The sequence below is a fragment of the Macaca nemestrina genome, chromosome 12 (genome assembly GCF_043159975.1).
Source record: "Macaca nemestrina isolate mMacNem1 chromosome 12, mMacNem.hap1, whole genome shotgun sequence".
NCBI lineage: Eukaryota > Metazoa > Chordata > Mammalia > Primates > Cercopithecidae > Macaca > Macaca nemestrina.
The window spans coordinates 5,397,089-5,411,104 of NC_092136.1; the positions used below are offsets into that span (position 1 = coordinate 5,397,089).

General features: G+C 48.2%; 1 protein-coding gene across 2 annotated transcripts in view; it reads right to left on the reverse strand.

Annotated features, from left to right (window-relative positions):
* Window positions 1-1,628: 1,628 nt before the first annotated feature.
* Window positions 1,629-14,016, reverse strand: part of LOC105469720 (two pore segment channel 2) — a 202,702-nt gene continuing 190,314 nt past the window's right edge. The window contains exon 21 of one of the 2 annotated variants that reach the window (XR_011610439.1): window positions 1,629-2,061. The gene's annotated coding sequence lies outside the window, so the exon portion shown is untranslated. Of the gene's footprint in view, window positions 2,062-5,560; window positions 6,157-14,016 lie in introns of those variants that run through there. The other variant, XR_011610438.1, reaches the window with a different exon arrangement.

Genomic DNA, 14,016 nt, shown 5'->3' on the forward strand with positions numbered 1-14,016 from the left:
TCTGCCAGCTCCCCATCCCTCATCGCCAATTCAGGAAGCCTCCAGGATTTCGGCGTCAGTGACATTTTTCTCTGCCTTGTTGCTGTTCCTTAGTAGAGCCAAGTAGGAACTTGTTCCTCAGAAGACTTTGGAGAGGAGCTGCGCTGCCCCACGCTTTCTCATTCTTTCTCAGGGTGTGCCCCAGCCTCAGACCCATGAAAGGCAATTTCACTTTCGGTGGGGCTCCTTCCAGGAGGAACGCTAGGGCCCGAATGGGAGCACATGCGTTGGCGGTCAGCTCCCTCCCCGAGCCAGAGCCGAGGGAAGGGCCGTCCCAGGACACAGGCTCCAAGCAGATGAACAGAGGCAACACGACTTTTTACAATGGGGCTTTGATCTACCTAATGTCACAAGACAGGCTGGGGACAAATGCCAGGCTCTGTGTGACTCCCGGTTCCCACAGGAGGTGCCCTGTGCAGGTATTCACATGGGGAGAGTCTTGGCAGGCCTGGCCCCTGGGTCTGTGCCCATCACAGACACAGACACAGCAATCAGGTTTTGGAAAATGGTGGGTGAGGTTCCTTTGGCCGAGGCTCCAGCCTCCGGCCTGAAAATAGCACGGGGAGAGAGGGAGGGAAGTTGCCCCCAGCAGCAGTGGGCGCCCTCCTGGTGTGAATGAGGGTGAGGGTGAGCGTGAGGAATTCCTGTGGTCGGGGCAGCCGGCGGGGCACAAAGTCTAGGCTGGCGTCCTTGACAATACCTGCTCTGTCCCTGCAGATGGTGACCTTCACCAAAGTGCTTCGTGAATGGGCTGCGGCTGCTCCCAGGTGTGTCCAAGCCGCCAGCGTTGGAAGCACATGAAGAGGCCGGGACCGTGGGGAGAGTTCACAGGACGTTTTGTAATTCGGGTGCCCATGAGGGCTGCCCTGGGGCTCGGGCCAGGCCGATGAAGGCTGCCAGGGGCCCATCCTTGGGCTGTCAGGACGCATTATCCCCGCCTGTGCTCAGGAACAAAGGCCACACCTGTAACTCACTCCCATCCCTGAGTGGATGAAACGGCCCGCGCCTCCTGCCTGCAGCTCCGGTTTCCCTGTCGGGCAGCCCTTGGAAGGCTGCAGCAGGATGTACAGGCAGCCCAGAAAGATAGCGGGTGGCAGGGACTGAGGGAGGTGGAGACCGGCTCTCTGCAGGCCAGGAGTCTAGTTTAGACAAGGACGTCCCAAGGTTTCTCCCAGGCACTTTCATGAAGCATGCTACTCACACCAGGGTCCTGCCTGCCCCGACTCCCTCTCTCACCCGTCTCTGAAACTCCAAAGTCTGGGCCCACCAGGAACAGAATCTTGGCAACCTCTCTTTTTCTCCATTTTTGCCTCTCAGCACGGTGAGGTCGGCCCCCTAACGTGTAGACACAGCTACATGTTTAACAGACACTTAGATAACTTTTGCCAGGCATTGAGTATTTGTGTATGGTACAAATACTTGTTTCAGTCTCACAACAACCCCAAGAGAAGCTGCTATGAGCATCGACTCCATTTCACATTTGGGGAAACTGAGGTTCAGTTTCCCCAAATGTGAAGTCGCATGGCTGGTAACAGGCAGGCCCAGGGTTGTGAACCCAGGTGTCTAGCATCAGAGACTGTGCCCACCCGCACTGCCCCCCACCTGCCCTGCTCCAGCCCACACCACAACCCAGGGCTCTTTGGTGACACCTGGAAGGGGTCCCCTGAGCACGTCTTTCATGGTCATGCCCTTCCTACTGCCCACATTCCTGGGGCTCGGACTAGGTCATACTCATCGCTGCACCCCAGCTCCAGGCCGGATGAGTGTTAGTTTAATGGGAACACAGCTGGGGGATCATAGGTGTCATTTCTGGAGGTTCCCCCTGGGCCAGGCATGCCTCAAACACTTCCATGGATGCCCTCATGTTCCTTTCCCAACATCCCATGGAGAAGCATGAGCGCCATTCCCATTTCACAAATGAGAAAACAGGATGAGAGCGATATGGTGTCTAGCCAAGCATGACCCAGCTCCTCCTCTACGGCAGCCGTGGGTTCCAGACTTGGTGACTCTTCTGCCTCCATCCTGAATGAAAAAGGGAGAGACAGAAAGGAAGGGAGAAGGGGCGCGGGTCATTCGGAGGCGGTAGAGACCTCACGCCACCTGCCAGTAGCAGCCCTACCCGACCCCAAGAGGCCAAGGCCTGTGCTGGCCCTCACTCACCTCGGGGCTGGCCAGCTTGCCGTTTTTGATGACCCCACACTGAGGCCTTAGCCAAAGGTGGTGTATCCAGGTCTGGGGGTTATTTGTTATGGTGACGGAGAGATAAACAATGAATTCCAGAAGTTGGCTGGCCAAATCCCAGCCCCACACAATAAACCCCACCTGTGGTGTGCTAGCAGACGCGAACAGGTGTGTCCTCACCAGAGAAGTATTTAGACACCAGAAAGCCGGCTTGCACAGCCACAGCAGGCCCCTTATCCCGGGCAGGGCGGACAGGAATTGGATGGAAATTTGCATCTATTTGAATGCATCCTCGGCTTGGTGGGACCAAGGAGACTACCTGAGCCTCAGCGTCAGCTGCGTGTGGACTGACCCCATGCGGGCAGGCGTCTGTTGGTGCCGGGCACTCGGCCAATGGGAGAGCCTCGGGAACGGAATAATGAAGAATTAATTTACCCAGCAGGGCCCTTTCCGTGTCTGGGAAGCTCTCACACCTTCTTGGAGGGGGCAGGCGTGTTTCCTTGGGAGGAATGCCATTACACAATCGGTCTGTCAAGAGGCTGCGTTCAGGAATCTGGGCGAGGTGGCTCCAGCTGCGGTCTGTTCCTTTGATTCACACACTCCCCACGGGCAGCCCCAGCCCCCTGGCTCTCTGCTGCCCTGTGAAACACACACCACCCCTGAGGGACCCCACACAGGAACCAGGCTTGCGTCTGCAGCAGAGAGAATGCAGCAGGACTCAGGCGGTGCTCCCACGCTGTCTGGAGGCCTCGGAACCAGAATCTCACAAGAAATCTGTTGGCAGATGCTCCTGCTCCTGCACTGCACAGACAGGCACGCGGACGCCAGTAAGGAGCACGCAGCCTCGTGGCCAGCAAGCAGCAGAGCTGAGACGTGGACCCGGGCCTGTGATGACCAATCGCCCCGGACAGGTGCGGTGTGCTACAGAGTATAGGTTAGGACATGGGGTGGAAAGTGTATCTGGGGGCTGAGACCCAGAAATAAGAAAAGACCATCAAAAAAAAACTACATCAAAATATCAAGAGAAGGGAGGGCAAGTTGGTGGGATGTTTACATGTTCACGGAGGGCACTTCCGAGCACTCCATGCTGGGGACTAGGTCACAAGACCACAGGTGCTCCACTCAGCTCCCCCGTGGAACCACCCGGGAGGCTCTACAAAAAAGACTCCCACATTATTCAGGAATAAGAAGAAATCAGCTGGCAAGCTGCAACAAGACATAGAGGAATCTGAAGTGAAATCAACACTATCACAAGGTACAGGGGCAGGTGGGAGAATTCCTTTCTATCAAAGTCTTAGGCTGGTAGAGTTAGCACTAAGAGGAATGCAACCCATTCATTTTACTGATGAGGAGACAGAAGGTCAAGGTGGACCTTGGTGGGGTTTGACGCAACACTCTGGATTCCCCATCCCGATGGTTCCTTCGGTATCATAGATCCTAGCTTACAAATACAAAGTCCAATTTTTCAAAAAGGCATGTAATTAAAAAAAAAAAAAATCCCAATACTCAGGTGTCTGATCCCTGATTCATCATTTCTTCCTGTGAACCAAGAAAGAAGCCAGTCTGAAAATGCTTCCCACCGCGTGGTTTCCACTCTGTGATGTTCTGGAAAGGGCCACACCATGGAGACAGTAAAGACAGCAATGGTTGCCAGGGGTTAGAAGGGAGGGAGGAACAGGTGGAGCACCAGAGGTTTCTAGGGCAGTGGAGGTCTTCTGTTTGATCCTGTCATCGTGGATGGATGTCATTATGCGTTTTTCAAAACCCACAGGTTATACCACACAAAGAGTGAACTCTAACCTAAATAAGGATTTTAGTAATTATCCTAGTAAAAAAATTAGGACTCAGTAATGTATCACTACTGGCTCATCGAGTGTAACAAGTATACCACACCAATGCAGGATGTTAGTAATAGGGGAAACTGAGAGAGGGTGGGGAGGAGGTATATGGAACGCTATGTGTTCAATCACTCTATAAATCAAAAATATTTAAATAATTTTTTAAAAAATATCCACGAGGTCTACATCAAGGCTGAGTACCATCCAGGACTCACCTTGGGCTGAGTCTCAATCCTCAAAGCTCTCTCCCAGACCCTAGTGAAGAGGAGAGAGTGAACGTACGAGCGGGCCTGGGTCCCGGACTGTCTTGCTGGCTGCTGTAGTCACGGTACCTAACAAGCAGCTAGTATACAGTATGTTCTCAATAAACATGTGTTAAATTTATGAATGTTTGGGGCATTAGGAACCCAGGTACTGCTTGGGATGAGGGAGTGAGGTTCCACAGGAGTGGGGAGAAAGTATCAGGGTTAGGGTGGGCATTTTGGCCCCCTTGAGGGGATCCAGAGGAGGAAGGAGCTGGTGCTGCTTTCCCAATAGAGTGGGGAGAAGCTCCCCCAACGTCTGCCAAAGCCATCTCGGCACACAGGAAGAAATGATGAGTCAGGGATCAGATACCTGAGTGTTGGGATTTTTTTTAATTACATGCCTTTTTGAGGAATTAAACTTTGTATTTGTAAGCTAGGATCTGTGATATAGAAGGAACCATCGGGATGGGGAATCCAGAGTGTTGAGTCAAACCCCACCATGGTCCACCTTGACCTTCTGTCTCCTCATCAGTAAAATGAATGGGTTGCATTCCTCTTACTGCTAACTCTACCAGTCTAAGACTTTGATAGAAAGGAATTCTCCCACCTGTCCCTGCACCTTGTAATAGTGTTGACTGCAACCTTCAGAATAGAACATCTCCACTGCTTTGCTTAAAACAGAAAAAGAAGCCATTTCCGTAGGTTTTATAAATGGAACTCTAACTTCTTCCTTGGATGTTTTGTGTGTTGGGAGCCACTCCCTTCCCACTCTCACCTAAAGACCTCACAAGCTTAAGAAAGAAACAGAAAAGCAAAAAATAAATAAATAATAAAAGCGATTGGTTGTGTTCAATTCCAGAAGATCAAGAAATAGAAGAATCTAGTACATTACAAGTAATAAACACAACACCACACAACAAGCAACACAGGAACTATACAGAAAAAAATAAGCAAACACAGCAACAACAAACATATCACAGCAACAACACTGCACAACATGAAAGGTACCCAGTGTTGAATTAAGACACAGTCTTGGCCGGGCACAGTGGCTCATGTCTGAGGTCAGGAGTTTGAGACCAGCCTGGCCAACATGGTGAAACCCCATCTCTACTAAAAATACAAAAATTAGCCAGGTGTGGTGGCACACACCTGTAATCTCAGCTACTTCGGTGGCTGAGACAGGAGAATCTCTTGAACCCGGGAGGTGGAGGTCTCAGTGAGCTGAGATCACTCCACTGCACTCCAGCCTGGGTGACAGAGCGAGACTCTGTCAAAAAAAAAAAAAAAGAGAGAGAGAGAGATACAATCTCATAGTCAAGGAGATTACAGCCCACTGAGGGAGACACATGCACCACAACCCAGAATGCAATGTGAGAAGTGCTTTAGGAGATGCATTTATTAGGAGCAGGAGCTGCCGTTTCCTTGTAATGCATAGAAGCCCACGCCTGTGCTAAGCACTTCACCTGCTCTCTTGCATAAAACCCTCTAGAAATCAAAGCTGGATGAAAGATTAAGATTCAACACTTTGTTTCAGTGCACCCAAGCCAGTGAGGATGAGGGGGAAAGGAGAAGGAAGATGGGAAGCAAAGAGATACTATATATTACTGCGCTGGCCGCAGCTGTGCAATAAGCTCTTAAGAGACAGGATGGGATTTCTGTAGAAGGGCTTCCACACCTCTGTACCTTAAAAGAGTCCACAGAAGGGAGGAAGGTGGCAGGATTTATCAGCCTGGCTTCAACCCATGTCTCATTTCCTTTGGGTCAAGTTTAACCCGCAGTATGTTTGTTTCATTCCAGGAGAACATGGTCAGAGAACTGGACCTCATGCCCTGTGGAATGTGCTTCATCCAACTCTGAAACCAAAGGGTGACCCAGCAAAGGTCAGGTGTCAACTGAGAGAAAAAAGCAACGAAGGTAATATGAAATGGTGTGTTAGGATAGGGTAGAATACACTTGTTTATCTCCTTGTGTGACTCATGATGGCCCTAAAAGGTAGGTATGGTCATCCCCATCGCTCAGATGGAGAAACTTAAATATGATATTGAAGCTGCTACCATGAAGGAAAAACTGATATGAGACTTGCCCTCCTGCATTTAAAAAAAAAAAAAGGAGAAAGAAAGAAACCTAGAAAAATGGACAAAATGAATGAAACAACTCTTTTCAGGCATTGGAAAATGGGCAGCCTGGGGTTGTGATCCTAGAGAACAGGAAAACAAAGTTGAGCCCCACAATCCCCTTGACTTTCTGCCTGAGGGCAAGTCCCAGACCACAGTGCAGGGACGGGGTGTTCAGTAGTCTCACTGAGTTGAGAAGGCACAGATAGCGGCTTAGAGAGGTCAGGACTGCTACAATGTGTGAGGCAGAGTACTAAAGAGGAAGGAACTACACAGAAGAAAAAAAAAAAACTCCAGAAATATTCTCAGGATCACCTTGAGTCTTTGGATGAAGATTAATCCACATGTATGTGTGGGTAAACTGCACAAGGCTGGGCAAAGCACGACTGCTGGAGAGCTGCAAGCTGAACAACGAACAGCTCGCCCAGAGCTGAGACACGTGCAAGTTCCTACCAGCCAGAGCAGAGGAACTGTGTTGAATGCCTGGAGCATAAATATAAACTAGCTGTGCAATATGGGCGACTCTAGAACTGACCTACAAAAGCTTTAAGTGAGCTTTAAAAGGGTTAAACTGACATACAAATAGTTTTGCTCCCTGACAAAACAAATTTCAATACACTGTAAAGCAGTGGTCCCCAACCTTGTTGGCACCAGGGACTGGTTTCGTGGAAGACAATTTTTCCATGGACTAGGGTGGGGGCAGAGATGGTTTCAGGGTGAAACTGTTCAACCTTAGATCATCAGGCATTAGATTCTCATAAGGAGCATGCAACCTAGAGCACTTGCATACGCAGATTCACAATATGGTTCACGCTCCTATGAGAATCCAGTACTGCCACTGATCTGACAGGAGGTGGAGCTCAGGCAGTAATGCTCACCTGCCTGCAGCTCACCTCCTGCTGTGCAGTCTTGTTCCTACCAGGCCATGGATGACCAGTACCAATCTGTGGACCAGGGTTGGGGGCCCCTGCTGTAAAGGAAGACAACAACATTGACACTCAGAACAATGTGGCATAAATAATGTCTAGTGCCTGAGCAAAATTACTAGACATGCCAACAAGCAGCAAAATTTGACCAATAACCACGAGAAAGAACAGTCAAAAGAAATAGACTCAGATATGACAGAGATAATGGCATTAAGAGACAATGACTTTAAACAGCTATTTAAATATGCTCAATAATTGAAAAATATCTTGAACGTAATGAGAAATGAAAGGTATATATTTTTAAATGAAACATTTTTTGTATAAATGGAACTTCTAGAAATGAAAATACAATATCCAAAATAAAAAATTCAATGCATAGACTTAATAGATTAAATACTGCAGAATAAAAAGATTACGGACCTCAAAAGCATAGCAATATTGAGACACAGAGAAGAAAGTGAAAAAACGAATGGAGACTCAGTGATCTGTAGGATAACATTGGGTGGTCTAACATCCATGTTTATGGAGTCCTAGACAGAAAGGAGGGGAAGGACAGTAAAAATATTAGAATAATGTTTTTAATTTGATGTAAATTATAAATGCATGTATGTAAGAAGCTCAAAATGAACCACAGACCTAAATGTAAAATCTAAAGCTATAAAAATTATACATGAAAACATAGAAGTTAAATCTTTATCACCTTGATTTAGACAAAGATTTCTTTGATGTGAAATAAAAAGCATAATCTAATAAAATCTATCTATTTTTAAAGTTACCAAAGAAGAAATGGATACATAGGACTTCATCTAAACTAAAAGCTGTTGTTCATTGAATGACAGTCTTAAAAATGAAAAGATAAGCCACGTTCTGGGAGAAAATATTTATAAATCAAATGTCTCATGAAAAAAAAAACCACCTGTATTCAAAAACATTGAAAGCACTTTCAAAACTCAATAATAAGAAAACAAATCACACAATTACAAATGAGCCAAAAAAAAAAAAAAACCCTGAGATACTACTATATAACTATTTTAAATGGCCAAACAATATTATTTATTTATTTAGTAAGGGGGAACCTCACTATACCAAGAATTTTGAGGATCTGGAGTAACTGGAAGTCTCACACATGGCTTGTGGGAATGCAACATGGCTCAACCACTTTGGAAAATAATTTGACAGTTTCTTATAAATGTATACACTTACCATTGAACCCAAAATCTCTCCCCTAGGTATTTACCCAAAAAAAAAAAAATGAATATTTATGTTCACATAGAACGTGTATGTGAATATTTTTTGTGGCTGTATTAAAAATTGCCAAAATCTGGAAACAACCCAAATGTCCTTCACCTCATCAATGCATAAACTGTGGTACATCCCTACAGTGGAATACTATTCAGCAGTAAAAACAAATGAAATATTGATATATTCATTAAAATACCGATATACAGTATGCCCAGTGAGAAAATTCAGATTGAAAAGGCTAGATAGCACATGATTCCATTTATATGATGTTCTGGAAAATGCAAAATTGTAAGGACAAAGAATAGAACAGCAGTGATGTGGACTGAACCGTGTCTCCCACAAGATTCATATGTTGAAGCCCTAACTCCTGATGTGACGGCACAGACAGTCCCTGACTTATGATTTCTACCTTTATGATGGGTTTATCCAAATGTAACCTCATTTTAAATCTAGGCACTCCTTACAACTTATTAATACAGTGGGGTTATAGTTTCCACTGAATGTGTATCACGTCCGCACTACTGGAAAGCCAAAAAGTCATGAGTCAGACTGCCATAAATTAAGGACTGCCTGCTATGTTGCCAGCATTAAATGCATTTTCAATTAATGGTGGGTTTATTGGGACATAGCCCCTTTGTGACTCAGGGAGCATCTGCATTTGGAGATAAGGCCTTTGGGAAGGTAATTAAGGTTAAAGGTTAAATGAGGTCATAAGGGTGGTGGAGCCCTAATCTGGTTGGATAAGTGTCCTTATAAGAAGAAGAAGAGAGGCCGGGCACAGTGGCCTGTAATCCCAACACTTTGGAAGGCTGAGGTGGGCGGATCACGAGGTCAGGAGATTGAGACCATCCTGGCCAACATGGTGAAACCCCGTCGCTACTAAAAATACGAAAATTAGACAAGCGTGGTGGTGGGTGTCTGTAATCCCAGGTACTCGGGAAGCTGAGGCAGGAGAATCACTTGAACCCAGGAGGAGGAGGTTGCAGTGAGTCAAGATTGCACCACTGCACTCCAGCCTGGCAGCAGAACTAAACTCCATCTTGGGGAAAAAAAAAAAAAGAAGAAGAAGAAGAAGAGATGCCAGATCTCTTGCTTTCTTTCTCTCTCTCTCTTCCCACCATGTGAAGACACAGCAGAAAGATACTCATCCCCAAGACAGGCCTCACAAGAAGCCAGCCCTGGCCAGGCTCAGATGTCAGGAGTTCGAGACCAGTCTGGCCAACATAGCGAAACCCCATCTCTACTAAAAATACAAAAAAAAAAAAAAAAATTAGCCAGGCATGGTGGCAGACATGGTGGCAGACACCTGTAATCCCAGTTACTCTGGAGGTGAGGCAGGAGAATCGCTTGAACCCAGGAGGCAGAGGTTGCAGTGAGTCAAGATCTCACCGTGGCACTCCAGCCTGGGTGACAGAGCAAGACTCTGTCTCAAAAAAAAAAAAAAAAAAAAAAAAGAGAAAAAAAAAAGAAAAAAAAGAACCCTAATCACACATTGATCTTGGACTTTTAGCCTCCAGAACGAGCAAAACTAAATGTCTGTTGTTTAAACCCCCTGGTCTATGGTGTTCTGTGTGGCAGCCCAAACAGACTAATATGAAGTGATTTCTAGGAGCCGAGGATGGGAATGGGGCACCCTCGGGGGTGACGGAAACATTCTGTATCCTGTCTGTGCAGGTAGTTAAACAACTGTGTGTGTTTGTCAGAACTCACAGAAGTATACACTCAAAAGCATTAATTTGACAGGATATAAATTATACCTCAATAAAGTAGCAAAAAACTACACATGACTTACAGGGGGACAAAGATAAGAAGGATGAAGACATCTCATCAGAAGCAATAGAAGCCAGAAGAAACCAGTGTGCAGCAGGAGCTGCAGGGCAGAAACAAGAGCCGCCACCTGTTGGGCTGGGGTGTAGGGAAGCGTCACAGAGCAGGTGCCCTTGAGCTCAGACTCCAAGGGGGAGAACAGGCAAGGCAGCCAGAAGGAGAATTTTAGGAAGAGGGAGGCAGCAGCCTGGACCTCAGCTCACAGCTTGAAGGGGAGGGGAAGCCCAGCCTGCAAGGTGGGCTCAGGCCAGAAACACAAGCTGGGACCAGACTCAGAAGAGCCTCCAACTCCAGGCTGAGGACACTGAATTTTACTCTGGAAGTTGCTGAGGTACAGCAACAGGGACAAGAGGCAGCGGCAACATTTCCTTCTCGCCGTGCAGATGCCGAGCATATGTAGTGGCATTCTGCTGGCCCTAACTCAGCTTGGCACCTAATTTTAGCCCCCAAGCTGTTAGAAGTTGCAAAGCATCCACTCTGGGGCTGCCGTAAGGCAATGTCAGAGAGCTGGGAGTACAGGAACTGTTGAGATAAGCTCCCAGGCCGGGAACAAGCACTTCACCTTCTCCAGCCACATCACGAGGCCCTCCCTGGCCTGCCTGGCCCCCACCTCCTGACCTCATCAGCTCCCGGTTACACTCACTCTGCTTCAGCCACACTGATCCCCTTGCTGCTCCTCCAACACACCAAACAAACTCCTGCCTCAGGGCCTTTGCACACACTGTGGCTGCTGTAGCCAGGAGCACTCCTCCCCAGGTACCCACAGGGCTCACTCTCAGACATTTCTCAGGGCTCTGTTCAAATGCCCCTTGTCAGTGCAGCACGCCCTGACACCGTAACTCAGCCCCCACACCCAACCCCAGACACCCCCAGCCCCTCATCCTCATTAATCTCTTCCCAGCACTCACTTCTTTGTCTCTCTAGGAAGTGGGCGCTGAGTGAATATCTATTGAATGAGTAGGGGACACCTTCTGGAAACTCCTTTCACCCAGACTCTAGCTCTGATGGAAACTACTCATGGCAGCCAGATTCCTTGTCAAGGTGGGTGATGCAGAAGAGAAAAGGCCAGGGCTTGGGGCTGAGATCCAAGAGGGGTCACATCCTGCAGGGCTGGAGGCTGCAGTTGCCCAGTGTAGAAGATCCTCCCTCCTGGGTCACAGCTCTAAAATGGAGATTCCAGAGACTCTTGCCCTATAGTCCAGAGAGCCACGCCAGATTGTAACTCATCCTGTGTCTGCTCAGTAACATGTAAAAAGTCTGTATTAGTCTGTTTTCACACTACTATAAAGAACTTCCCAAGACTGGGAATAAAGACTTTATAAAGAAGAGAGATTTAATTGACTCATCGTTCTGCATGGCTGGGGAGGCCTCAGGAAACTTACAATCACGGCGGAAGGTAAAGGGGAAGCAAAGACCTTCTTCACATGGCAGCAGGAAAGAGAGAGCTAGCAAGAGCAGGGAAAACTGCCTCATAAAACCATCAGATCTCACGAAAATGAACTCACTATCACGAGGACAGCATGGGGGAAACCACCTCCATGATCCAATCACCTCCCACCTGGTCCCTCCCTTGACACATGGGGATTATAATTCCAGATGAGAGTTGGATGGGGACACAGAGCCAAACCCTATCAAAGTCCGTACTGCATAGCAGGTCCTACACATGGTGCTGCGGTTATACAGTGAGCAAGACGGACGTGTTCACTGCCCCGTTCACACGCACACTTCACCCCAAGCACATAGTCCAGTAGTGGAGACATACAGTCAGCTGGACCATCACAATATTGCGTAATAACAGGTGTAGTGCAGGACAAGTTCAGGGCCTGGGGATCCTATAAAGGCAGGCGGCCCAGAGTGATACAGCAAGGTGGTCAAAGACAGCTCCCTGAAGTAAATGACACCCCATACAAAGTGACCTTCATTAAACAAAAGCTTATCACGCATCATGCTTGCTGTGGCTCCCCAGGGCGCAGAGGCTGAGGGGTGAGGTCCCCAACTCAGCATGGAAGACCCTCCACAGCTATATCCCTTCCCCCTCACCCCCCATGGGGACCGCACCAGGGCATTGCCAGGTTTCCCTCCATGCCCCATCTATCAGTTATTCATTGCTGTGTAACAAATTACCCAAACATAGAGGGTTAAACAACAGGCATTTGCTACTCTCACAGTTTCTGTGGATCACAGGGCTGGGCTGGGCTGGGCTGGGCTGGGCAGTGCTGGCTGAGGGTCTCTCATGAAGATGCAAGCAGATGTCAGCTGGAGGGGTAGTCTTCTGAAGGTTTGACCAGGCCAGAGGATCTGCTTCCAAAACAGCTCCCTCACGGCTGGCAACTGAGTGCTGGCTGCTGGTAGGAGTCCTCAGTGCCCCGCCAATGTGCCTCTTGAGTGTCCTCATGTCATAGCAGCCGGCTTCCCTCAGAGAGAGGGATTCATGAGGCCAAAGCAGAAGCTCAATGCCTTTTATGGCCTAGACACATGCTGCCACCTCTGCTGCACTGGCTCCATCATACAGACCAACCTGGGCTCAAGGTGGGAAGACACTACACAAGGGTGTGAATGCCAGGAGGTGACCAACAGGGACTTGGAGCTGGCTGCCACATACTGCATCTATCCTTAGAGGCTGAGCAGAGCTGTCTCCCTTGGTCTGCTGCTCTGTGAATTCCTCCTGTGTCTATCTCAGGCTGAGTTAAGAGCTCCCTGGGGTTCCCATTTCACTGGCCTCAACCAAACCATGGATCCTGTCCTGTTGCAATTGTTTCTCCCCTGACCTTTCTTCAGAATGGCACTAAGACTCAGAGTAAAGACTGTGTCTGATTCACCTATGTTCCCAATACTCAGCAGCCAGAGCATGTTTCAGCAACTATGTGTGGTTCAATGAGCATCAGTTGGGTGGGTAGGTGGGTGGGTGGATAGATGGATGGATGGATGGATGGATGGATGGATGGATGGATGGATGGATGGATGGATGGGCAAGTGAATGGATGGACAGATGAATGGTTGGATGAGTAGATGAATGGTTGGATGGATGAGTGAAAGGCTGAATGTGTGAGTGGGTAGGTGGATGCATAAGTCAGTGAATGGATAGGTGATTGAATAAACAGATGCATGAATGGATGGACTAAAAAACGACTTTTCCCATATTTCTCCTGCAAAGTAATTGCTTGGGATTCTTAGAAATTTTAAGCCAAGAGAGACCCTGAAATTCATCTATAGACACATCCCCAAATCCAGCAATGCCATCATGTATTGAACAGGCCTGATTCCAAAAGTTGGTAAAAAGTTTCTTACTTGCCCCATGATCTACCTCCTGGCAGCAATGTCCCCACCTCCTTCTCACATGTGGGCACACATGCATGTGTGCACATGGGGACACACCACAAGGATGCTCACATGCCCCAGACATCAGGACACTGCTGTCATAAAGCAGCCTGCATACCCCCATGTTAGCCTCACTGGGGCTAGTAGTGCCACACAAGGCCAGCTTCCCCTGGCATCTTGTCCTGAGCTGGGCAAGGGCAGGGCCTGGAGATCCCCAGGGAAGCAGGAGGAGAGGATATCCCTGAGCCTTGAGCCTTTCTCACCTGCCCACCTGTTCTGCCATCTG